We start from the raw sequence: 26,454 nt of genomic DNA, 5'->3' as shown, positions 1-26,454 counted from the left end.
TTGGTCTTCACCATAGTGGAGTTTGGAGTCAGACTGTTTGAGGGTGTGCACAGGTGTCTTTTTATACTGATAACAAGTTTAAACAGGTGCCATTACTACAGGTAATGAGTGGAGGAAAGAGGAGACTCTTAAAGAAGAAGTTACAGGTCTGTGAGAGCCAGAAATCTTGATTGCTTGTTTCTGACCAAATACTTATTTTCCACCATAATATGCAAATAAAATGAAAAAAAACAGACAATGTGATTTTCTGGATTTTTTTTCTCAGTTTGTCTCCCATAGTTGAGGTCTACCTATCATGTAAATTACAGACGTCTCTCATCTTTTTAAGTGGTGGAACTTGCACTATTGCTGACGGACTAAATACTTTTTTGCCCCACTGTATTCAGCACATACTGAATTTTACTACTAACTGTACCAATTTATTATATATTTTGGGAGTCGGAGTCGGTCCATTTTATACCGACTCCGACTCCACCAAAATAGGCACCGACTCCGACTCCACGACTCCGACTCCACAGCCCTGGACGGAGCTGCAAGTACATGGGGCTCAATCAGAGCCACGTTCTGGCGATTGGTGTGGGTCCCAGCAGGGGGGCCCCCACTGATCAGCAAGTTATCCCATATTCTATGGATAGGGGATAACTTTTAATCACCGGAGTACCCCTTTAAATGCGCACGTAAAGTATTGTTCAGTGTAAAAAATAAGTAATTTATTCATTTTTAGTATATTTTACCACTTCGCGGGCCTGGACGTCTCCCAAGTCCTGAGTGAAGTCCTCGCCCATTTGCTTGTTTTGGTGGGTGGGGCCAAAAAAAATTCAAATTTTTTTTTTTGGCTCCCTACTTTGGATAAATGGGCTGGTGGTGTACCTCATGATACTGGCCACAAAAAATTGAAAATTTGCTATCCGAAAGTCAAGAATCAAAGCTGAGGTGGAGCAAGGCGAAGTAAGGCGGAGTGAAAAAAAGGTCCAATTTTGAAATTTCAAATTGAATTTCCTAAAATTCATGTGGAAAAACAAAATGGTTTACAAAGCTTTCGTAAACAGTTTTGAGCACCTTGAAGGGTTTACTTTGCGAAATGGGGTCATTTATGGGCGTTTTCTGTTATTAACCCCTTAAAGTGACTTCGGAACTGACTTGGTCCTTTTAAAAGTGGGTTTTGGAAATTTTATTGTAAATTTGAAAAAACACATGTAAAACTATAAACTTTCTCACGTCCTGAAACAAAATTTTAATTCCAAAATGATGCGAATATGAGGTAAACATGTGGAGGATGTTAATCAATAACTATTATGGGGGTACCCGTATTTTTGTAAAAAGCAGAGAATTTCAAAGTTAAAAAAAAAAATTTTTGCAAAATTCCAGCGTATTTTTTTTCCATACAGAAAGGTATTCACAGTGAGAAACATGACTACATACCTCGCTCCACTATCTCCCATCGTATGGTCTCGAGACAATCCCGCTCCTTCAGTTTAAGGTCGCTCCACTTTTTCAGTAGCTGAACCGCGGTACGTTCGACGCTGAATTTGTGCTGGAGCACCTTTCCGACCTTTCGCAGTATCCTCTCCTTGTGGTCATTGGGATGTCGCTGGTGCTCCCTCTCCATGTCATAGTCCAGTTCATCCATGATCTGGACCATCGCAGCCACCTCTTTGTGTCCCAGGGGGAGGCTCTGCTGCAGTGGCTGGAGCTTCTGTGGCAGCTGCTGCTACTGGCCATTGCTGCTGCAAACTCTGCAAGTGCTGAAACGGTCGTTTGCGCAGTCACGTGAGCCCTCGCGAGAACGAGCGTTGGTTTCGCTCTGTACCCGTCTATGCGTGACGGAAGTGACCGCATTCGCGCTCGCGAATGCGGTCCAATTAGCGAGCGCGTTCGCATGCGAATGCACTCGCAGATAAAAGTGTATTCGAACAATGTTCTATTTGAATTCGAAATGAAATCGAACATTTTCGAATCGAACCGCACTTTTTGCGGTTCGATTCGAAATTAGATTCGAATAGAACATTTTTTTGTTCGCTCATCTCTAGTCCTCACTGACCACAAGAATTTGATTTACAGTCATATGTTAAAGTTTGGGCACCCCTATTAATGTTAACCTTTTTCTTTATATCAATTTTGGTTTTTGCAACAGCTATTTCAGTTTCATATATCTAATAACTGATGGGCTCAGTTATATTTCTGGATTCAAATGAGGTTTATTGTACTAACAGAAAATGTGCAATCTGCATTTTAACAAAATTTGACCGGTGCAAAAGTATGGGCACCTCAACATAAAAGTGACATTAATATTTCGTAGATCCTCCTTTTGCAAAAATAACAGCCTTTAGTCGCTTCCGGTAGCTATTAATGAGTTCCTGGATCCTGGATGAAGGTATTTGTGACCATTCCTGTTTACAAAACAATTCCAGTTCAGTTAAGTTTGATGGTCGCCGAGCATGGACAGCCCGCTTCAAATCATCCCACAGATGTTCAATGATATTCAGGTCTGGGGACTGGGATGGCCATTCCAGAACATTGTAATTGTTCCTCTGCATGAATGCCTGAGTAGATTTGGAGCGGTGTTTGGATCATTATCTTGCTGAAATATCCTTCCCCTGCGTAACTTCAACTTCGTCACTGATTCTTGTACATTATTGTCAAGAATCTGCTGATACTGAGTTGAATCCATGCGATCCTCAACTTTAACAAGATTCCCGGTGCCGGCATTGGCCACACAGCCCCAAAGCATGATGGAACCTCCACCAAATTTTACTGTGGGTAGCAAGTGTTTTTCTTGGAATGCTGTGTTTTTTAGCCTCCATGCATTACGCCTTTTTGTATGACCAAACAACTCAATCTTTGTTTCATCAGTCCACAGGACCTTCTTCCAAAATGTAACTGGCTTGTCCAAATGTGCTTTTGCATACCTCAGGCGACTCTGTTTGTGGCGTGCTTGCAGAAACGGCTTCTTTCGCATCACTCTCCCATACAGCTTCTCCTTGTGCAAAGTGCGCTGTATTGTTGACCGATGCACAGTGACACCATCTGCAGCAAGATGATGCTGCAGGTCTTTGGAGGTGGTCTGTGGATTGTCCTTGACTGTTCTCACCATTCTTCTTCTCTGCCTTTCTGATATTTTTCTTGGCCTGCCACTTCTGGGCTTAACAAGAACTGTACCTGTGTTCTTCCATTTCCTTACTATGTTCCTCACAGTGGAAACTGACAGGTTAAATCTCTGAGACAACTTTTTGTATCCTTCCCCTGAAAAGCTATGTTGAATAATCTTTGTTTTCAGATCATTTGAGAGTTGTTTTGAGGAGCCCATGATGCCACTCTTCATAGGAGAATCAAATAGGAGAACTACTTGCAAGTGGCCACCTTAAATACCTTTTCTAATGATTTGATACACCTGGCTATGAAGTTCAAAGCTCAATGAGGTTACAAAACCAATTTAGTGCTTCAGGAAGTCAGTAAAAAGTAGTTAGGAGTGTTCAAATCGAGAAAATGATAAGGGTGCCCATACTTTTGCACCGGTCAAATTTTGTTTAAATGCAGATTGCACATTTTCTGTTAGTGCAATAAACCTCATTTGAATCCAGAAATATAACTGAGTCCATCAGTTATTAGATATATGAAACTGAAATAGCTGTTGCAAAAACCAAAATTGTTATAAAGAAAAAAGGTTAACATTAATAGGGGTGCCCAAACTTTTACATATGACTGTACCTTGAGTCGGCCAAACGCTTGAATCGTAAACAGGCTAGGTGGGCCTTGTTTTTCACACGTTTTGATTTTGTGGTCTCTTTTCTTCCGGGCACTAAGAATGTCAAGGCAGACACCCTCTCTAGGAGTTTCTTTGCTGATTCTCCTATTGTGACCAAGCCTGCTACCATCTTAGGTGAGGGGGTAGTTCTTTCTGCCATCTCTCCCGATTTGAGATGTGCTCTGGAAGAGTTTCAGGAGGACAAACCTGAGCGTTGTCCCATTGGAAAATTGTGTGTTCCTGACCAGTGGAGGAAGAGGGTAATGTCTGAAGTTCATTGCTCCGCATTGGCTGGTCATCCAGGTATTTTTGGTACTAGAGATTTGGTGAGTCGGTCTTTTTGGTGGCCCGTCTTATCTCGTGATGTCAGGAATTTTGTGCAGTCCTGTGGGACTTGCTCCCGGTCTAAACCTTGTTCTCGCTCTAGTGGGTTGTTGATGCCTTTGCCGGTCCCCAGGAGGCCATGGACCCATATTTAAATGGATTTTATTTATGATATGCCTGTCTCTCAGAGAATGACTGTTATCTGGGTGATTTGTGATAGATTCTCTAAGGCCTCTTTCACACTTCAGTTTTTTACAATCAGTCACAATCCGCCAGGTTTTGAAAAAAACGGATCCTCAATTTTTTTTTGAGGATCCGTTTTTTTTCCCCATTGACTTGCATTAATGGCGGATTGTGACGGATTGCTGTCCGTTGCATCCGTTTTTTTTGAGGATCCGCCAAAAGTTGCTGTCCGTCACCATCCTCAAAGATTTGAAAACGGACCTTGTAACGTTTTTTTCTCTGGCGGATCCTGCAGACACTCATTTAACTCGAAATTCTTTCTGGGTGCCGGACAAAAAAAACACAATCTCTCTCTCTCTCTCTCCCTCTCTCTCTCTCCTTCTTCCCGGCCAGCGTTTCCTTTAAATTTCCTCATTTTCAGGATCCGTCTGAAAACGGATCCTGTGCCATCCGTTCACATCAGTTAACAACGGATCCGCTTGTATGACTTTTTGGCGGATTGGAACTGATGCAAAAAACTGAAGTGTGAAAGAGGCCTAAGATGGTCCATCTTGTACCACTCCCTAAGTTGCCATCTTCCTCAGAGTTGGTGCCCTTGTTTTTGCAACAGGTGGTTCGCTTGCATGGGATTCCTGAGAACATTGTATCTGACAGAGGAGTTCAGTTTGTCTCTAGATTTTGGAGGATTTTTGTTCCAAGCTGGAAATTCAGTTGTCCTTCTCCTCTGCGTTTCACCCTCAGACCAATGGGCAGACGGAGAGAACAAACCAGACTTTGGAGTCTTGTTTGAGATGTTTTATCTCTGCTGATCAGGATGATTGGGTCTCATTTTTGCCCTTGGCCGAATTTGCTTTAATTAATAGAGCTAGTTCTGCCACTTTGATGTCACCTTTTTTTTGTAACTTTGGGTTTCATCCTCGATTCTCTCCAGGGCAGGTGGAGTCTTCTGCCTGCCCAGGTGTTGACACTGTGGTGGAGAGAATGCACCAGATTTGGGACCAAGTGGTGGATAAGTTGTCTCTCTCCCAGGAAAAGGCCCAGTGGTTTTCCCACCTGCATAGGACCATTGGTCCCCTGATTAAGGTGGGTGATATGGTTTGGTTGTCATCAAAGAATATCTCTATGAAGGTGGCTTTTCCAAAGTTTAAACCTAGATTTATTGGACCTTACAAGATTTTGGAGATTCTTAATCCGGTCTCTTTTCGATTGGCTCTTCCTGTTACATTTAAGATCCATAACGTGTTTCATAAGTCTCTGTTAAAGAGGTTTGTTGAGCAAGTAGTTCCTGTGGTGGCACCTCCTGACTCTGTATTGGTGGAAGGTAATGTGGAATATGAGGTTGAGAAGATACTGGATTCTCATCGGGCTAGCCGGAGACTCCAGTATTTGGTTAAGTGGAAGGGTTATGGCCAGGAGGATAATTCTTGGGTCTCTGCATCTGATATTCATGCCGAAAGATTGGTTCGTGCTTTTCATCGGGCCCATCCTGATCGGCCTGGTGGGGTGGATGAGGGTTCGGTGATCCCTCCTCAAGGGGGAGGTACTGTTGTGAGCTCATTTTCTCATTCACCTTTGATGTCCGATGAACTCACTCTGCTGGTTAAGGGAGGTCGTGAAACTGATTTGGATGGGAGAGACCTGTCACCTGAACAGGTGGATTGCGATTGGACATCCAGAATCTCTGAGTGGATATAAGGCAGCTGACGCCCTGTAGGGTTGCTGGTGATTTCTCTGCTCTGAGCTCTAGCCTCCAGTTCAGTTCCTGTCTTCTAAAGCTAAGTTTTGCTCTGTTATTGTTCCATGAGATTTTGTCAGATTTGCTTAGTTTTGTGCTCAGCCAGCCCCGGCTGGGGCTTTGCTGAATTTCCATTTTTGCCCCTGATCAGTTAAATCTCTTTTGCTTTGTCTTCAGAATATATGGGAGTGCTGATATAGGGATTTTGAAGTCTAGTGACTTCAGGGCCGTTTTTCCTATCAGACGTGTTGGGACATTTTTGGTAGGGTTTTTGCGGATTACAGCCAGCATCTTTTCTGTCATTTCCTATTCTGTCTGTGTTTGTGTTTTCATCTGTTTTCACCGACAATACATGCTGGGGGCTGTCTATTGCTTTGGAGTCTGCTCTGGGGCAGTTTAGATTTCCCCTTTCTTTCTTTAGGCTTATTTAGTTCTCCGGCCGTGACGAGGCGTCTAGGACCACCGTAGGCACGCTCCATGGCTACTGTTAGTTGTTGTGAATAGGATCAGGGGTCTGCAATCCGCTAGCTACCAACCTCTCCGGTTTTCTGGACTTAGCTTGCATTTTTGTTTTTTCCTCCTCCGGTGACTCATTCATAACAGGTTCTCCCCACATAACAGGTATCAGCGTACTCAGGACAAACTGCAAAATAACTTTTGGGGTCCAATTACTCCTGTTACCCTTGGTAAAATAAAAAACATTGGACCTGAAGTAATTTTTTTGTGAAAAAAGTTAAATGTTCTTTTTTTTCAACATTCAAAAAATTTCTGTGAAGCACCTGAAGGGTTGAAAAACTTCTTGAATGTGGTTTTGAGCACCTTGTGGGGTGCAGCTTTTAGAATGGTGTCATTTTTGGGTATTTTTTATCATATAGACCCCTCAAAGTGACTTCAAATGTGATATGGTCCCTAAAAAAAATGGTGCTGTAAAAATGAGAAATCGCTGGTCAACTTTTAACCCTTATAACTTCCTAACAAAAAAACATTTTGGTTCCAAAATTGTGCTGATGTAAAGTAAACTTGTGAGAAATGTTACTTATTACGTTTTTTTGTGTGCCATATTACTGTGATTTAAGGGCATGAAAATTCAGTCAGAAAATTACGAAATTTTCCAAGTTTTTGCCAAATTTCCATTTTTTTCCACAAATAAACTCAAGTTATATCAATGACATTTTACCACTATCATGAAGTATAATATGTCATGAGAAAAACAATGTCAGAATCACCAGGATCCATGGAAGCGTTCCAGAGTTATGGCCTCATAAAGGGACAGTGGTCAAAATTGTAAAAATTGGCCCGGTCATTAACGTGCAAACCACCCTTGGGGGTAAAGGGGTTAGAAGTTAAAAATGTCCAAACTTTTTACATTATTTTTCACAATTTACATTATTAAAATGTAAAATATTTTAAAACAAATGCATTAATACTTTACATTTTTTCAATTACTAAAAGCAAATCAAGACATATTCCTCTAAAATGCTGTGAATAAAGAGGACTTGTCACCAAATTTTTCTTGTTGAATTTGGCACATAATGTAATAGTGGATGCAGAATGGAATAAAAAATATCTATAAAGTTTTAATTTCCACTCTCTGTTGGGGAGATATTAGTAATTAAATATTTGGCACCTGATGCATTAACCTTTAAGATCAAGTAGGTGTTATCAGACAGTTTTCACGGGTGGTGTGTACTTCTTCTCCAAAGAAGAGCCACTATTTAATAGCACACACTTGGACTTCACAAAAGTTAACACATTAGGGGCCTAACACTTTGATTGCTAATATCTACACAATGGTGAGACAAAACTACAAAAATAACAAAAATGTTTTATTCATCTCTGTAGTCTCTATTACTTTGTTTGTCCAGTTCAACAAGAAAAATTTGGTGAAAGGTCCTCTTTAATCTATATCAGCAATATTAACAGTGCGTCAGCACGACAGCGCAACATTCTATGCACCCATCAGCAGCACGGTGATGGAATCATGGGATGTCGATGCGTTGAATGCTTCCATACCTACCATTACTGAGCTCCATATGAACTCAGGCTATAGCTGGGTTTCAAAGGAAACTGTGATTTTTACTATATACAGCAATACTTTAGTATTACTGTATCTCATAATCAAATGCCCCTGCGAGGACTAACAAATACACTAAACAGTTTTTTTTAAGTATGAAAAAATAAAAAAAATGCAAAAAACTCCACTTTTCCAAAACAGAACAGTTACCCGGCAATATCGATGGAAAAATAAAAAAAAGTTATGGCTCATGGGAGACCAACAGGAAAAATCAAAAACTGAAAAACAAATTGTCTATGTCAAGATTTGAGAAATGTGTGAAAATAAATAAGAAAAATCTTTACATTCCAGAAATTTAAATGCAACTGTTCACCTAACAAAGTGTGTGCCTAGTAAAATTAACTGCAATTTTAGCCATGTATAAGAGATGTGAACACGTGTTGCTTACAAATAATATCCATTTTCCACTTGACAGGCTAAGAAAAGTGGGATATTTGGAAGGATATGTCTGTGACTTAGAACTCAATAGGTGTTCAATTCAATTCTTAGGAGACTCCGAGTAATTAGAGTCTTTGAAATATCGAGAGTCAAAATTGACTGTGAAAAGAATATTGGGGAAATATAAACAAAACCGGCAAGAAGGAATTCAAAAAAATCGTTAATCTCTAATGAAGATATATGGTTTTGTTAAAACATATATAAATATTTAAAAATAAAGATTCATCTACTTTTTTAGGATAAAATGTCCACCCAAATGTTTTGAAGACAATGCTCCAGTTTATGGATCTGGAACCTACGCAGCAGTAAGTTAAAAAAAATACATTGATAATGCAGTTGGGTTTTTAGCAAAAAAAAATTAAAGCAAGAAGAAGAAAAAAACAGATAAAAAAGAAAGGAATAGTTGCATTATTAAATATCTACCTTTGTCCGTAGGTTTCCTCCATGTGCAGAGCAGCTCTTCATGATGGAGTAATAGACAACAAAGGAGGAAAAATATTTATTGAAAAGGGGAAAGGGCAACCTAGTTATGAAGAAAGCACAAAGAATGGAGTGAAGTCCAATAAATACGGCTCTTCTAAAGAATCATTTAGGGTCTATAAGCCAAAGAGTAAACCTGGATGGGAAACTGTGGAACAACCTGAGCTTACTGATTACACATGGACACTCGAACCTTTGGAACCCTCCAAACAAACAGACCCTTTCCATCCTAAAGGAACAGAAATTAATACTGAACCAGGTGGAAAGAAAACTAAGAAACCGATAGGTAAAAAATTTTCATAAAATATAGTAAAATGCATACTGGTAGTCAAAACATAATACTTCTATGATAGTAGTAAGTGAAAAAATACATTTATTCCTGGATGAAAGGAAAAAGGCAATGGTTACAGAGATTGTATGAGCACCTATAGGACACCAACCAATCAAAATCATTACTGCTCCCGGTATACTCACACAGTGACATGTATTTTAATATATCGTATTCTTCGGACTATAAGACTCACATTTTTCCCCCAAAATTTTTGAGGAAAATGGCGGTGCATCTGATAGTCGGAAAATAATTACGAGTAGTGTGGCTGCAGCAGGAGTTGGGCAAATCTGCGGCGGTCCGACGCTGCAGGATTATGATCACACTCCTTTCCCAGGCTGTTGCAGCAGTATTCGGCGATGCGCAGTGTTGCAGAGCTACGCCGACATTTTCTGAAAGCCCAGAGCAACGCACATCCCCACTGCTGTGATGCGGTGGCCTTCTAGGAAAATGGCCGACGTGTCAGCACATACGCAGATTGAGATTTCAGCAATGACCTCTCATCCTGAGTTCTCAGGAGATGAGATCTTGGTGCTGAGATCTCAATCTGAGCATGCGCCAACCCGGGGGCCACTTTCCTGGAGGCTATTTTACCGGAGGACACCGCATCACAGCAGTGAGGATGTGTGGGGCTCCGTGTTTTCACAAAATGTCAACGGAGCCCCCGTAGCTCTGAGCACGACGAACCTGCCGCAGCAGCCTGAGATGTGATTTTCTGGAGGCCACTACTTCACAGCAATGGATGTGCAGGGGGCTCCGGGCTTTCTGAAAATTTCGGCAGAGCACCAGCACCACGAGCACCACAGATCCAGCCTCATCATTCTGGGATAGGAGTCATAACATCGCCGGACCACCGAACATCCTCTGTGACCACGCTCCAACAGCGCTACTGATTTCCCCGGTAAGCTGAATTTGGACTGTAAGATGGACCACCATTTGACGCATTATTTTTTTTTCCTTCTGAAAATTTGCAGTGCGTCTTAGGGTCCGGTGCATCTTATAGCCTGAAAAACACGGTAGTTACTAGACAAAAATAGTTCTCATTCTCCAGTGTAAATTGGCAAAAGCAATATCGCCTTTTATCATTATCATGTCTTGCAACAGAGTTTCTTTTCCATTTTTAGACAATTTCTACAAAGTGATGATTTAGTGAACACTAAGAGTTTATATCACTTTTTACAGATACTATTAGAATTTATCCACATTTCTTACCAAATACTGTAGTTTAGTTTTCTTTTCCAAGCTCAGATTTAGCGGTGTGACAGCATGCTATTTTATAAACCAACTTAATCTAAGGGTATTTTCATTCTATCACCTGATATGTAATTTCCATTTTAGGAAAAACATCTTGTTCATTAACTGCACTGGAAGTTAAAGAGCGTTCTACAGAGTAAGCATTGTTTTCTGCTTTCATTCTATTTTCCTACATTAACTCTATCATTTTATTAAATCAATGGGCAAAATCTTCTAAAACAATAATTACTTTTCCAAAAGAAAATTTTAATTTTCTGGGTTTCATTTGCTTAGAATGGACTGTCCATCTGATTGTTTGCAAGATAATTCTGCAGTTTATGGATCTGGAACCTACGCATCAGTAAGTTAAAATGTTAAATAAGAGCATAAGTACATTGAAAATGCACTTGTAATTGTGGAAAAAAACTAGAGAAATATAGTAATAAAAATGTAAGATAAGTTGTATTATTAGATATCTACCTTTGTCCGTAGGTTTCCTCCATGTGCAGAGCAGCTCTTCATGATGGAGTAATAGACAACAAAGGAGGAAAAATATTTATTGAAAAGGGGAAAGGGCAACCTAGTTATGAAAAAAGCACAAAGAATGGAGTGAAGTCCAATAAATACGGCTTTTCTAAAGAATCATTTAGGGTCTATAAGCCAAAGAGTAAACCTTCTGGATGGGAAACTGTGGAACAACCTGAGCTTACTGATTACACATGGACACTTGAAGCTTTGGAACCCTCCAAACAAACAGACACTTTCCATCTTAAAGAAACAGAAGTAAATACTGAACCAGGTGAAAAGAAAACTAAGAAACAGATAGGTAAAAATTTTTAATAAAAAAAATAAAATGCATAATGATAGTCAAAACAAAATACTTCTATTATGGTAGTAAGTGAAATACATTTATTCTTAGATGAAAGCAAAAAGGCAGTGGTTATAGAGATTGTATGAGCAACTATTGGACACCAACCACTCAAAATCATTACTGCTCCCAGTAAACTCACACAATGACATGTATTTTAACATACCGTATTTTTCAGATTATAACACGCACTTTTTTTCCCAAAATTTTTTGTGCAAAATGGCGGTGCATCTTATAGTCGGAATATACTTAGAAGTAGTGTGGCGGCAGAAGTAGTTGGGCAAATCTGCGGCGGTCTGACGCTGCAGGGCGATGATCACACTCCTTTCTCAGGCTGGTGCAGCAGTATTTGGTCATGTGCAGCGATTTGAGGCTCTGCCGACATTTTCTGAAAGCCGGGAGCCTCGCACATCCCCACTGCTGTGATGCAGTGGCCTCCGGTAAAATGGCCTCTGGGAAAATGGCCGTCATGTCGGTGCATGCGCAGATTGAGATCTCAGCAATGTCATCTCGTACCGAGATGTCAGGAGAAGAGATCTTGGTGCTGAGATCTCAATCTGCACATGCGCCATCCCGGAGGCCACTTTCCTGGAGGCTATTTTACCGGAGGCCACCGCATCACAGCAGTGGGGATGTGCAAGGCTCCGGGCTCTCACAAAATGTCAGCGGAGCCCCTGCAGCACTGAGCACGATGAACCTGCCGCACCAGCCTGAGATGGAATTTCCTGGAGACCACCAATTCACAGCAATGAATGTTAGGGGGTTGCAGGCTTTCATAAAATGTCAACGGAGCCCCAGCACCACGAGCATCCCAGAACCTGCTGCACCAGTCTGAGAAGGCAGTCACAACATCGCCGGACCACCAAACACCCCCTGTGACCACGCTCCACCAGCGCTACTGATTTCCCCGGTAAGCTGAATTTGGTCTGTAAGATGGACCACCATTTGACGCATTATTTTTTTTCTCTATTTTCCTTCTGAAAATCTGCAGTGCGTCTTACGGTCCGGTGCGTCTTATAGTCTTAAAAATAAGGTAGTTAGTAGACAGAAATCGTTCTCATTCTCCAGTGTAGGCTGGCAAAAGCAATATGGGCTTTTATCATTATTATGTCTTGCAACAGAGTTTCTTTTCAATTTTTACACAACTTCTACAAAGTGATGATTTATGGAACACTAAAAGTTGATATCACTTTTCTCGTTCGCCTTATTGGGGGACACAGAGACCATGGTGTATGCTGCTGCCACTAGGAGGCTGACACTATGCACAAAAAAGGTTAGCTCCTCCTCCGCCGTATACACCCCACCGACCGGCAGGAAATTCCCCAGTTTAGCTTAGTGTCAGTAGGAGGTGGACACGGGTCTTTTATTAGACCCATATCTACCTCAGTGTGCGTCGTTCCTTTGCAGGTTCCGGAGGGATATGGAGTGAACAGTCACATCCGTACTCCCACAAAGAGACTATGAGTACGGCGTGTACTGCCACCCCGTATCCTCATAGGTCTCCGGAGCAGGACCAGGAGCCTCGCACAAGTAGGTGCCAGCCGCACGGACGGTCCTTGCCCCCCGCCTCCCACCCTCTCGCCTACCAGAGCCTGAAGGTTGGATGAGGCACGGATTTCATAGAGACAGACAGCGTGGGATTTTCAGGTACCTTTATTGTAAGGCCCCCTGCCTGGGTGAGTATGTCAGTCTTCCCCCGGCGTTTTCTCTTGGAGCGGTCGCCAGGGGGACCACGTTAGGGTCCCTGCACGCCCCGCATCCCCCCACGGTCACCGCATCCATGCAGGCCCCGGGTCTTCACGGGCCTCGTTCTGCGCTTCCCCCCCCTTTTTTCCATCTCGGCAGGGGTAGCGCTGGAGTCGGGCAGTTCTGGGTAGGGACGCGGCCCGGTGTTGCGACGCGTCTTCCACGCCGACCCCCTGCTGACAGGCGGCCGCCGCAACTAATTTAGGCCCCGGCTTGTGTTCGGGCCTACCGCAGCGTCGCGGCCACGCCCCCCGCCCCTTTCTACTAAGCGGACTTCACTCCCGCTCTCCCCAGGCCCTCCCCCCGCCTTTCCCTCTCCTGCCCAGCATATTATGGCTAGAGGGCAGCAATTATTAACCCTACGAGGAGCTCCGCCCTTCCCCGGGACCTGCGCTTTTCTACAGGCAGGCGCCATCTTCACAACCTGCCAGCTGGACGCAGCTGGAGAGGCTCCCCAGCCCCTCAGCAGTTTCTGCAAGCAGCTTTTTGCCTCTTTGGGACGGCCAGCCGGACTTCTCCCTGATCTGCATCCCCGGACAGGTCGAGCAGCATCGCTTTTGAGAACACCGGACCGTGAGTAGCTCTGCACGGCAGACTGACCCTTCTCCGCCCTCTGTCCCCCAACCTTCCGGCACTACCTCAGGTTTTTCACAATGTCTATCCCTAAGGCTGATCGTACCCGCTCTTCGGCCCTCCCCTGCACCCTAATCAAGTTCTTCGCATGTTCTTCGTGCAACTGCAAACTTCCCTCAGGTCAGTCCTCTCCCCTCTGCCTGGACTGTAGCAATCCAATCCAGCCCGACGCCGCTCAGGAGCCATCCATAGCCCCAGGGGTGAGTGAGCCCCCCTTGCCGGGTTGGGTCTCCTCCCTATCACGGTCGGTGGCAGACCTCACCAAGGTGTCTCAGTCCCTAGTAGCCGTTCTGGATAAGTTGCCCTTGGGAGCTTCTGCGGGACCTAGCACGTCCCAGGACATCCCATCTGAGCCAGCCAGTGTCAGTCGCAAGAGACCCAGGCAGGATCTCCAGGCGGAGTCCTCTCCTCGCCCTACCTCACCCCATACTCCCCAGCAGTCTCCCTCTCGGGCCTCCTCTCCAGAGTCAGGTGAAGCGCTTTCGGAATCTGAAGGGGTCTTAGAGCTGGATTCGGATCAGGATGCGAACATGAAGGTTACGGTGCAGAACCTCATTGCCGCGATTCACCATACCTTCGACATCACTGACGCCCCTGTGAAATCCTCAGATCAGGAGGTTTCGTTCAGACGGGCGGAAACACCTTCCAGGGTGTTTCCCTTTCATTCTGAGTTTGGGAAGATTTTTTACCAAGGAAAGGGAAGATCCGACTAGACGCTTTCAAAGAGGAAAGCGTCTCGGCGTGCTGTATCCGTTCGCTAAAGAGCTCACGGACAACTGGGCTGCTTCTCCTTCAGTGGACCTTCCCGTATCCAGACTCTCTAATAATACTGTTCTTCCGCTGTCGGGTGTAGCGTCTCTAAAAGATTCTAATGACAGAATCATAGAATCCCTAGCAAAGTCTGCCTTCGAGGCGGCATCTGCGGCGGTATGTCCAGTCTTTGCTTCATCTTGGGCAGCAAAGGCTATATCCGCTTTGGCAGAGGACCTTCGGCAGGGCATTCTGGATAAGGCACAACCGGAGCATTTGGCCGATCTCGCCAATCAGATTTCCCATGCGGGGGATTATCTGCTTTCTGCTTCCTTGGATGCCGCATCTTGCGCAGTTCAGGCGTCAAGCAACATCGTGGCAATCCGACGTACAATTTGGCTCAAGGCCTGGCAGGCGGACTTGTCCTCTAAAAAGTCTCTGACTAATCTGCCTTTTCAAGGAGTGCGTCTCTTTGGGTCCCAATTGGACCAGATTATTAAGGACGCTACCGGAGGTACGAGTTCTCTTCTCCCCCAATCCAAGCCTCGCAGACCTCCTCCAAGGCGTCAGTTCCGTCCCTTTCGGTCTTTCCGCCGTTTCAATGCGGCGGAAAACCCTTCCAACCAGCAAAGGCCACAAGCCGTCAGGAAAGAAAGAAGGTCTCCTTCAGGCCCACTCCGTCCTGGTGGTCCCACTCTTCCCAGGGAAGACCACCCAGATCTAGATCTGGACGGTCTACATCCGCATGACTATCATCGGTCTTCCGTGGGTCCCTTCCAATTGGGAGGTCGACTTCTTTTCTTCAGCGACATCTGGTTCGCCTCAGTAGAGGACGCTTGGGTCAGAGAGGTTGTATCGACAGGATACAATATAGAGTTTGTTTCTCTTCCACGGGATCGCTTCTTCCAATCCCGTCCGCTACGGGATCCTGCCTTGATCCCGGGGTTCGGTTCGGCCATCACCTCTCTCCTCAGCTCCGGGGTGATTGTGCCCGTTCCCGAATCGGAACGATTCACAGGGTTTTATTCAAACCTGTTTGTGGTGCCGAAAAAGGACGGGGCGGTTCGACCCATCTTGGATCTCAAGTTACTCCACAAGAGAGTTCGCCTCCGCCACTTCCGGATGGAGTCGGTTCGCTTGGTGATTGCCTCCATGGAGGAGCAGGAATTCATGTGTTCCATAGACATCCAAGATGCCTATCTACACGTGCCCATATTTCCCGGACATCCGAAGTTCCTGTGGTTTGCGATTCACCACGAACATTATCAGTTCGTCGCGCTCCCTTTCGGGCTCGCCACCGCTCCCAGGGTCTTCACGAAGATTATGGCGGCGTTGATGGCCTTGTTGAGGATCAGAGGTCTTGTTCTTTTTCCGTATCTCGACGATATTCTGATCAAGGCTCCCTCCTTTCATCAGGCCCGCCTAAGTGTGGCGATCGTTCTAGACACCCTGTCCAGTTTTGGGTGGATTGTCAACCGGAAAAAGTCCTGTCTGATCCCTACTCAACGCCTTGTGTTTCTGGGCCTTCTTTTCGACACTCGTCGGTCAAGGGTATTTCTCCCACAAGACAAGATTCTTTCCCTGCAGCAGGGCGTCCGATCACTGCAGATCGCACGGTTTTCATCTCTCAGGACTGCCATGAGGATTCTGGGGAAGATGGTGGCAGCAATAGAGGCAGTTCCCTTTGCCCAGTTTCACGCCAGGCCCCTCCAGCAGGCCATTTTGTCCAGGTGGAACAGGTCGGCTCTGTCTCTGGATCGTCCGGTTCGTCTTTCATACCGGATCAAGCGGTCTCTCAACTGGTGGTTGACGTCTCCCCTCATTCTCTCAGGGCGGTCCTTTCTTCCCAGATTGTCACAACGGACTCCAGCCTCATCGGCTGGGGTGCAGTGTTCCGCAATCACACTGTTCAGGGTCGATGGTCGACTCGGGAATCAGCTCTGCAGATCAATGTCCTAGAGATACGAGCGATCCTTCTGGCTCTCGTCCACTGGGAACAGCGCCTCAAGGGCCTGCCTGTCAGGATTCAAACAGACAATGCCACAGCGGTGGCGTATATCAACCGACAAGGGGGGACACGGAGTGTCTCAGCCCTGGCGGAAGTGTCCAGAAATTCTTCAATGGGCAGAGACCTTTGTTCCAACAATTTCCGCGGTTCACATTCCCGGCGTGGACAACTGGGCCGCCGATTTTCTAAGCCGCGAGGGTCTCGCGACAGGGGAATAGTCCCTACATCCGGAGGTGTTTCATCTGCTCTGCCGTCGGTGGGGAACCCCGGACGTAGACCTCATGGCGTCTTGCCTCAAAAGGAAGGTACCACAATTCGTGTCCAGGTCTCGGGACCCCCTGGCAGTGGGCACCGACGCTCTGGCCGTTCCTTGGTCACAGTTCGAGCTCCCCTACCTGTTCCCTCCCCTGCCTCTTCTTCCCAAGCTGTTGAAGAAAATCAAGGCAGAAGGGATTCCAGTCGTCCTCATCGCCCCGAATTGGCCCAGAAGGTCTTGGTTCGCGAACATTGTCAACCTTCTCGCGGACGCCCCCTGGAAGCTTCCCGACAGGGCAGATCTGCTGTCGCAAGGCCCGATTTGCCACCCCAATTCTCGGTCGCTCAATTTAACGGCGTGGCTGTTGAGACCGAGGTTTTGAAACGGGCAGGATTCTCTGATCGAATGATTCATACCATGATCCGAGCCAGAAAGCCTTCCTCTTCAAAGATCTATTACCGTACTTGGAAAGCCTATTTCTCCTGGTGTGAGGCCAATGACATCGCGGCCATGGTTTTTTCGCTTCCTTCTGTTCTGGCGTTTCTTTAGACAGGGCTGGATGCGGGGCTTGCTCTCAGTTCCTTGAAGGGTCAAGTTTCGGCACTGTCCATTTTATTTCAGAAGACGCTGGCCTCCCGGCCCCAGGTCAAAACCTTTCTTCAGGGTGTGGCTCACACGGTTCCTCCGTACCGAGCGCCCGTGGATCCTTGGGATCTTAATTTTGTTCTTGGGGTTCTGCTAGGTCCTCCTTTTGAACCTCTCAGGGATGTTTCCCTTGCCCTCCTTTCTTGGAAGGTGGCCTTTCTGGTGGCCATTACTTCCATCCGACGTGTGTCGGAATTAGCGGCCCTTTCTTGCCGCTCTCCCTTTTTGGTACTTCATCAGGACAAGGTAGTTCTGCGGCCTCCGCCCTCTTTCCTTCCGAAGGTGGTATCTTCGTTTCACCTCAATGAGGACATTGTTCTGCCATCCTTCTGCCCGAGCCCAGCTCATCCTCGGGAGCGATCCTTGAACAAGCTGGACCTGGTCAGGGCATTGAGAGTCTATCTAGCCAGGACATCTTCCTTGCGGAAGTCAGACTCTCTGTTTATCATTCCAGACGGTGCAAGGAAAGGTCACCCAGCCTCAAAGGCCACTATTGCTCGCTGGATCAGATCGGCAATTTTGGAGGCATACCGGGTCAAGCATCATGCAGCTCCTTCAGGGATCAGAGCACACTCTACCCGGGCGGTGGGTGCCTCCTGGGCGGTGCGCCACAGAGCTTCCGCGCTGCAGCTTTGCAAAGCTGCAACGTGGTCTTCGGTTCACACTTTGTGAAATTCTACAGGGTGCACACCTACGCTTCGGCGGACGCCAGCCTAGGTAGAAGGATTCTGCAGGCCGCGGTGGTGAGTCCACTGGCCTGATGGAAGTTTGTTTCCCACCCCAGGGACTGCTTTGGGACGTCCCATGGTCTGTGTCCCCCAATAAGGCGAACGAGAAAACAGGATTTTTTGGGTTGCTTACCGTAAAATCTGTTTCTCTGAGCCTTCATTGGGGGACACAGCACCCTCCCATGTTCTACAACTCCTGTTCTTATGTTTGTCGATTGGTTACAGTTGAGTTGTTCGTTCTGTTTTCAATCTATTCCGTTACTTCTCCTACTGCTTTCTCACTAACTGAGGAATTTCCTGCCGGTCGGTGGGGTGTATACGGCGGAGGAGGAGCTAACCTTTTTTGTGCATAGTGTCAGCCTCCTAGTGGCAGCAGCATACACCATGGTCTCTGTGTCCCCCAATGAAGGCTCCGAGAAACAGATTTTACGGTAAGCAACCCAAAAAATCCTGTTTTTACAGATACTATTAGAATTTATCCACATTTCTTACCAAATACTGTAGTTTAGTTTTCTTTTCCAAGCTCAGATTTAGCGGTGTGTCAGCATGCTATTTTATAAACCAACTTAATCTAAGGGTATTTTCATTCTATCACCTGATATGTAATTTCCATTTTAGGAAAAACATCTTGTTCATTAACTGCACTGGAAGTTAAAGAGCGTTCTACAGAGTAAGCATTGTTTTCTGCTTTCATTCTATTTTCCTACATTAACTCTATCATTTTATTAAATCAATGGGCAAAATCTTCTAAAACAATAATTACTTTTCCAAAAGAAAATTTTAATTTTCTGGGTTTCATTTGCTTAGAATGGACTGTCCATCTGATTGTTTGCAAGATAATTCTGCAGTTTATGGATCTGGAACCTACGCATCAGTAAGTTAAAATGTTAAATAAGAGCATAAGTACATTGAAAATGCACTTGTAATTGTGGAAAAAAACTAGAGAAATATAGTAATAAAAATGTAAGATAAGTCGTATTATTAGATATCTACCTTTGTCCGTAGGTTTCCTCCATGTGCAGAGCAGCTCTTCATGATGGAGTAATAGACAACAAAGGAGGAAAAATATTTATTGAAAAGGGGAAAGGGCAACCTAGTTATGAAAAAAGCACAAAGAATGGAGTGAAGTCCAATAAATACGGCTTTTCTAAAGAATCATTTAGGGTCTATAAGCCAAAGAGTAAACCTTCTGGATGGGAAACTGTGGAACAACCTGAGCTTACTGATTACACATGGACACTTGAAGCTTTGGAACCCTCCAAACAAACAGACACTTTCCATCTTAAAGAAACAGAAGTAAATACTGAACCAGGTGAAAAGAAAACTAAGAAACAGATAGGTAAAAATTTTTAATAAAAAAAATAAAATGCATAATGGTAGTCAAAACAAAATACTTCTACTATGGTAGTAAGTGAAATACATTTATTCTTAGATGAAAGCAAAAAGGCAGTGGTTATAGAGATTGTATGAGCAAATATTGGACACCAACCACTCAAAATCATTACTGCTCCCAGTAAACTCACACAATGACATGTATTTTAACATACCGTATTTTTCAGATTATAACACGCACTTTTTTTCCCAAAATTTTTTGTGCAAAATGGCGGTGCATCTTATAGTCGGAATATACTTAGAAGTAGTGTGGCGGCAGAAGTAGTTGGGCAAATCTGCGGCGGTCTGACGCTGCAGGGCGATGATCACATTCCTTTCTCAGGCTGGTGCAGCAGTATTTGGTGATGTGCAGTGATTTGAGGCTCCGCCGACATTTTCTGAAAGCCGGGAGCCTCGCACATCCCCACTGCTGTGATGCAGTGGCCTCCGGTAAAATGGCCTCTGGGAAAATGGCCGTCATGTCGGTGCATGCGCAGATTGAGATCTCAGCAATGACATCTCGTACCGAGATGTCAGGAGATGAGATCTTGGTGCTGAGATCTCAATCTGCACATGCGCCATCCCGGAGGCCACTTTCCTGGAGGCTATTTTACCGGAGGCCACCGCATCACAGCAGTGGGGATGTGCAAGGCTCCGGGCTCTCACAAAATGTCAGCGGAGCCCCTGCAGCACTGAGCACGATGAACCTGCCGCACCAGCCTGAGATGGAATTTCCTGGAGACCACCACTTCACAGCAATGAATGTTAGGGGGTTGCAGGCTTTCATAAAATGTCGACGGAGCCCCAGCACCACGAGCATCCCAGAACCTGCTGCACCAGTCTGAGAAGGCAGTCACAACATCGCCGGACCACCAAACACCCCCTGTGACCACGCTCCACCAGCGCTACTGATTTCCCCGGTAAGCTGAATTTGGTCTGTAAGATGGACCACCATTTGACGCATTATTTTTTTTCTCTATTTTCCTTCTGAAAATCTGCAGTGCGTCTTACGGTCCGGTGCGTCTTATAGTCTTAAAAATAAGGTAGTTAGTAGACAGAAATCGTTCTCATTCTCCAGTGTAGGCTGGCAAAAGCAATATGGGCTTTTATCATTATTATGTCTTGCAACAGAGTTTCTTTTCAATTTTTACACAACTTCTACAAAGTGATGATTTATGGAACACTAAAAGTTGATATCACTTTTTACAGATACTATTAGAATTTATCCACATTTCTTACCAAATATTGTAGTTTAGTTTTCTTTTCCAAGCTCAGATTTAGCGGTGTGTCAGCATGCTATTTTATAAACCAACTTAATCTAAGGTTATTTTCATTCTATCACCTGATATGTAATTTCCATTTTAGGAAAAACATCTTGTTCATTAACTGCACTGGAAGTTAAAGAGCGTTCTACAGAGTAAGCATTGTTTTCCGCTTTCATTCCATTTTCCTACATTAACTCTATCATTTTATTAAATCAATGGGCAAAATCTTCTAAAACAATAATTACTTTTCCAAAAGAAAATTTTAATTTTCTGGGTTTCATTTGCTTAGAATGGACTGTCCATCTGATTGTTTGCAAGATAATTCTGCAGTTTATGGATCTGGAACCTACGCATCAGTAAGTTAAAATGTTAAATAAGAGCATAAGTACATTGAAAATGCACTTGTAATTGTGGAAAAAAACTAGAGAAATATAGTAATAAAAATGTAAGATAAGTCGTATTATTAGATATCTACCTTTGTCCGTAGGTTTCCTCCATGTGCAGAGCAGCTCTTCATGATGGAGTAATAGACAACAGAGGAGGAAAAATAATTATTGAAAAGGGGAAAGGGCAACCTAGTTATGAAAAAAGCACAAAGAATGGAGTGAAGTCCAATAAATACGGCTTTTCTAAAGAATCATTTAGGGTCTATAAGCCAAAGAGTAAACCTTCTGGATGGGAAACTGTGGAACAACCTGAGCTTACTGATTACACATGGACACTTGAAGCTTTGGAACCCTCCAAGCAAACAGAGCCTTTCCATCTTAAAGAAACAGAAGTAAATACTGAACCAGGTGAAAAGAAAACTAAGAAACAGATAGGTAAAAATATTTAATAAAAAAAATAAAATGCATAATGCTAGTCAAAACAAAATACTTCTATTATGGTAGTAAGTGAAATAATAAATTTATTCCTAGATGAAAGCAAAAAGGCAGTGGTTATAGAGATTGTATGAGCAACTATTGGACACCAACCACTCAAAATCATTACTGCTCCCAGTAAACTCACACAATGACATGTATTTTAACATACCGTATTTTTCAGATTATAACACGCACTTTTGTTCCCAAAATTTTTTGTGCAAAATGGCGGTGCATCTTATAGTCGGAATATACTTAGAAGTAGTGTGGCGGCAGAAGTAGTTGGGCAAATCTGCGGCGGTCTGATGCTGCAGGGCGATGATCACACTCCTTTCCCAGGCTGGTGCAGCAGTATTTGGTGATGTGCAGCGATTTGAGGCTCCGCCGACATTTTCTGAAAGCCGGGAGCCTCGCACATCCCCACTGCTGTGATGCAGTGGCCTCCGGCAAAAAATGGCCTCCGGGAAAATGGCCTTCATGTCGGTGCATGCGCAGATTGAAATCTCAGCAATGACATCTCGTACCGAGATGTCAGGAGATGAGATCTTGGTGCTGAGATCTCAATCTGCACATGCGCCATCCCGGAGGCCACTTTCCTGGAGGCTATTTTACCGGAGGCCACCGCATCACAGCAGTGGGGATGTGCAAGGCTCCGGGCTCTCACAAAATGTCAGCGGAGCCCCTGCAGCACTGAGCACGATGAACCTGCCGCACCAGCCTGAGATGGAAATTCCTGGAGACCACCACTTCACAGCAATGAATGTTAGGGGGTTGCAGGCTTTCATAAAATGTCGACGGAGCCCCAGCAACACGAGCATCCCAGAACCTGCTGCACCAATCTGAGAAGGCTGTCACAACATCGCCGGACCACCAAACACCCCCTGTGACCACGCTCCACCAGCGCTACTGATTTCCCCGGTAAGCTGAATTTGGTCTGTAAGATGGACCACCATTTGACGCATTATTTTTTTTCTCTATTTTCCTTCTGAAAATCTGCAGTGCGTCTTATGGTCCGGTGCGTCTTATAGTCTTAAAATAAGGTAGTTAGTAGACAGAAATCGTTCTCATTCTCCAGTGTAGGCTGGCAAAAGCAATATGGGCTTTTATCATTATTATGTCTTGCAACAGAGTTTCTTTTCAATTTTTACACAGCTTCTACAAAGTGATGATTTACGGAACACTAAAAGTTGATATCACTTTTTACAGATACTATTAGAATTTATCGACATTTCTTACCAAATACTGTAGTTTAGTTTTCTTTTCCAAGCTCAGATTTAGCGGTGTGTCAGCATGCTATTTTATAAACCAACTTAATCTAAGGTTATTTTCATTCTATCACCTGATATGTAATTTCCATTTTAGGAAAAACATCTTGTTCATTAACTGCACTGGAAGTTAAAGAGAGTTCTACAGAGTAAGCATTGTTTTCTGCTTTCATTCCATTTTCCTACATTAACTCTATCATTTTATTAAATCAATGGGCAAAATCTTCTAAAACAATAATTACTTTTCCAAAAGAAAATTTTAATTTTCTGGGTTTCATTTGCTTAGAATGGACTGTCCATCTGATTGTTTGCAAGATAATTCTGCAGTTTATGGATCTGGAACCTACGCATCAGTAAGTTAAAATGTTAAATAAGAGCATAAGTACATTGAAAATGCACTTGTAATTGTGGAAAAAAACTAGAGAAATATAGTAATAAAAATGTAAGATAAGTCGTATTATTAGATATCTACCTTTGTCCGTAGGTTTCCTCCATGTGCAGAGCAGCTCTTCATGATGGAGTAATAGACAACAAAGGAGGAAAAATATTTATTGAAAAGGGGAAAGGGCAACCTAGTTATGAAAAAAGCACAAAGAATGGAGTGAAGTCCAATAAATACGGCTTTTCTAAAGAATCATTTAGGGTCTATAAGCCAAAGAGTAAACCTTCTGGATGGGAAACTGTGGAACAACCTGAGCTTACTGATTACACATGGACACTTGAAGCTTTGGAACCCTCCAAACAAACAGAGCCTTTCCATCTTAAAGAAACAGAAGTAAATACTGAACCAGGTGAAAAGAAAACTAAGAAACAGATAGGTAAAAATGTTTAATAAAAAAAATAAAATGCATAATGGTAGTCAAAACAAAATACTTCTATTATGGTAGTAAGTGAAATAATAAATTTATTCCTAGATGAAAGCAAAAAGGCAGTGGTTATAGAGATTGTATGAGCAACTATTGGACACCAACCACTCAAAATCATTACTGCTCCCCGTAAACTCACACAATGACATGTATTTTAATATACCGTATTTTTCAGATTATAACACGCACTTTTTTTCCCAAAATTTTTTGTGGAAAATGGCGGTGCATCTTATAGTCGGAATATACTTAGAAGTAGTGTGGCGGCAGAAGTAGTTGGGCAAATCTGCGGCGGTCTGACGCTGCAGGGCGATGATCACACTCCTTTCCCAGGCTGGTGCAGCAGTATTTGGTGATGTGCAGCGATTTGAGGCTCCGCCGACATTTTCTGAAAGCCGGGAGCCTCGCACATCCCCACTGCTGTGATGCAGTGGCCTCCGGTAAAATGGCCTCTGGGAAAATGGCCGTCGTGTCGGTGCATAAGCAGTAAGCTGCCAATCAGTGGTGGGGGCGGGGTTTGACTACCTTGCTGCAGGCTTCCTGGTTCTTTTGTGATCATCTCCAGCAGATAAAAGTTATTTTATAAAAACTACAACATGCAGCCCACTAAGTGATACATAGCTTGAATCAGGGTCTCCACATCTACATTATGCTACTGTCAGATTGCACAGCAACAATCTGGTGGCAGATTCTCTTTAAACCTATACCTGTACACTATACAATGTTGGTTTGTTGAAATAATCATCTTAACCACATTGCAATGAATAGAGTTAATTTGCATCATTTTAAAGTCTCTGGCACTGAAATATAGACTTGAACAATCAAGACTTGAAATTATCTACTATAATAAATGCCCTAAGCAACTTCCGGTTGTAACAACTTCCGTCCAGTTGTAACCGGTGACGTCACCGCACACCTCTTTCCATGTTAACCTCAACACACACACTCCTCTCACCTTTCACCATCTCCACTCACTCTTTCACTCCACATACGACCCTTTCTCTCACTCCGTCTCTTATACTCACGCCGTCATCGCCGCTGATCAACGATCCCCGACATCTTCTTCCGCCGGCGCCATCCTGGATCCAGACGTCCTCCACGCCGGCGACATGTTCTTGCGGCGACACCATTTTGGATCGGCGAAATCCCGCGATAGTCAAGATGGTGTCGCCGCAAGAACATGTCGCCGGCGTGGAGGACGTCGGGATCCAAAATGGCGTCGGCAAAATCTCGCGAGATTTCGCCAACGCCATTTTGGATCCCGACGGCATCCACGCTGGCGACATGTTCCTGCGCCGACGCTATTTTGGATCGGCGAAATCCTGCGATACTCAAGATGGCGTCGCCGCAAGAACATGTCGCCGGCGAGGACGACGTCGGGATCCAAAATGGCGTCGGTGAAAACTCGCGATATTTCGTCAACGCCATTTTGGATCCCGACATCGTCCACGCCGGCGACATGTTCTTCCGGCGGACGCCATCTTGACTATCGCGGGATTTCACGATACTCAAGATGGCGTCGCCGCAAGAACATGTCGCCGGCGTGGACAACGTCTGGATCCAGGATGGCGCCGGCGGAAGAAGATGTCGGGGATCGTGGATCAGCAGCGATGACGGCGTGAGTATGAGAGACGGAGTGAGAGAAGGGGTCGTATGTGGAGTGAAAGAGTGAGTGGAGATGGTGAAAGGTGAGAGGAGTGTGTGTGTGTTGAGGGTTAACATGGCAAGAGGTGTGATGCTATCGCATCCTCTCGATGCGATAGCATCGGGCCATAAGCTAGTAAATGTTATAAATGACTAAATCAAGAATGATCAAAAAATCCCCATCAGAAGTGTATGTGTTCCATTTTATTAATGATTTTTAATTTACTCAAATAACTTTTTCACATAATTTTATGCTTGTTACAGTGGAAGCTTCATGTAAAATGCCTGCAAAATATCTTCCTGAGACTTTTAATGAGTAAGTCTGCATGTTTTACTTGTTCATTAAAGAGGTTGTCCAATACTTTTACACTGATGATCCTTAGGGTAGGTCATTAATGTCTGATCGGCCGGGGTCCAACACTTGGAACCCCTGCTGATAAGCTGTTATCACTAGTGTTGGCTGCCGACCTGACATACTCACTTGCTGACCTCTTCTGTCTTCTGGTAGTGGCCAGGGCTTCGTACTGCACTTCTGCCTCCTATTTAACCAAAGGGAGGCAGATGTGTAGTACCTTGTGGTGGCCACTATCAGAAGTGCACTTATTAAGCCTGCTACTAGTCTTGTTGTTTGGAGAGGCATGGAAACTAGGCCTCACTTGAATGTGAATGTTGCAGGGCCTTAAAAGCGCAAGAGACATCAGGATACCAAACGTCCGGTCAATGAAGTGAAATTTTTTCTAGTCCAGGTGCCAAGGAAGACTGGATGCTGGACCAGGGCAGTACAAATATTTTTGCTGAACTCTACTGTTCCTGGTATGTGATGATGGTTAGCATGTACTAAAAGCGGTTTAGTGAAGGACAACTCGTGAACCGTTGTCAGGACCATGTATTTCTAAGACTCATTGAGAGATGAGAAAAGTGAATGGTAGCTCATCAAATCCAATGGAAATTGGAAAATCTGCCTCTGCTGATCCCTATCTACTGCTGAATGTGCATAAAATTAAAACATGAA

This window comes from Dendrobates tinctorius, unplaced genomic scaffold (assembly GCF_039654945.1).
Source record: "Dendrobates tinctorius isolate UK_male_01 unplaced genomic scaffold, ASM3965494v1 ptg000029l, whole genome shotgun sequence".
Taxonomy (NCBI): domain Eukaryota; kingdom Metazoa; phylum Chordata; class Amphibia; order Anura; family Dendrobatidae; genus Dendrobates; species Dendrobates tinctorius.
The sequence above is the reverse complement of the archived record's forward strand: the minus strand, read 5'-3'. Positions refer to the sequence as shown.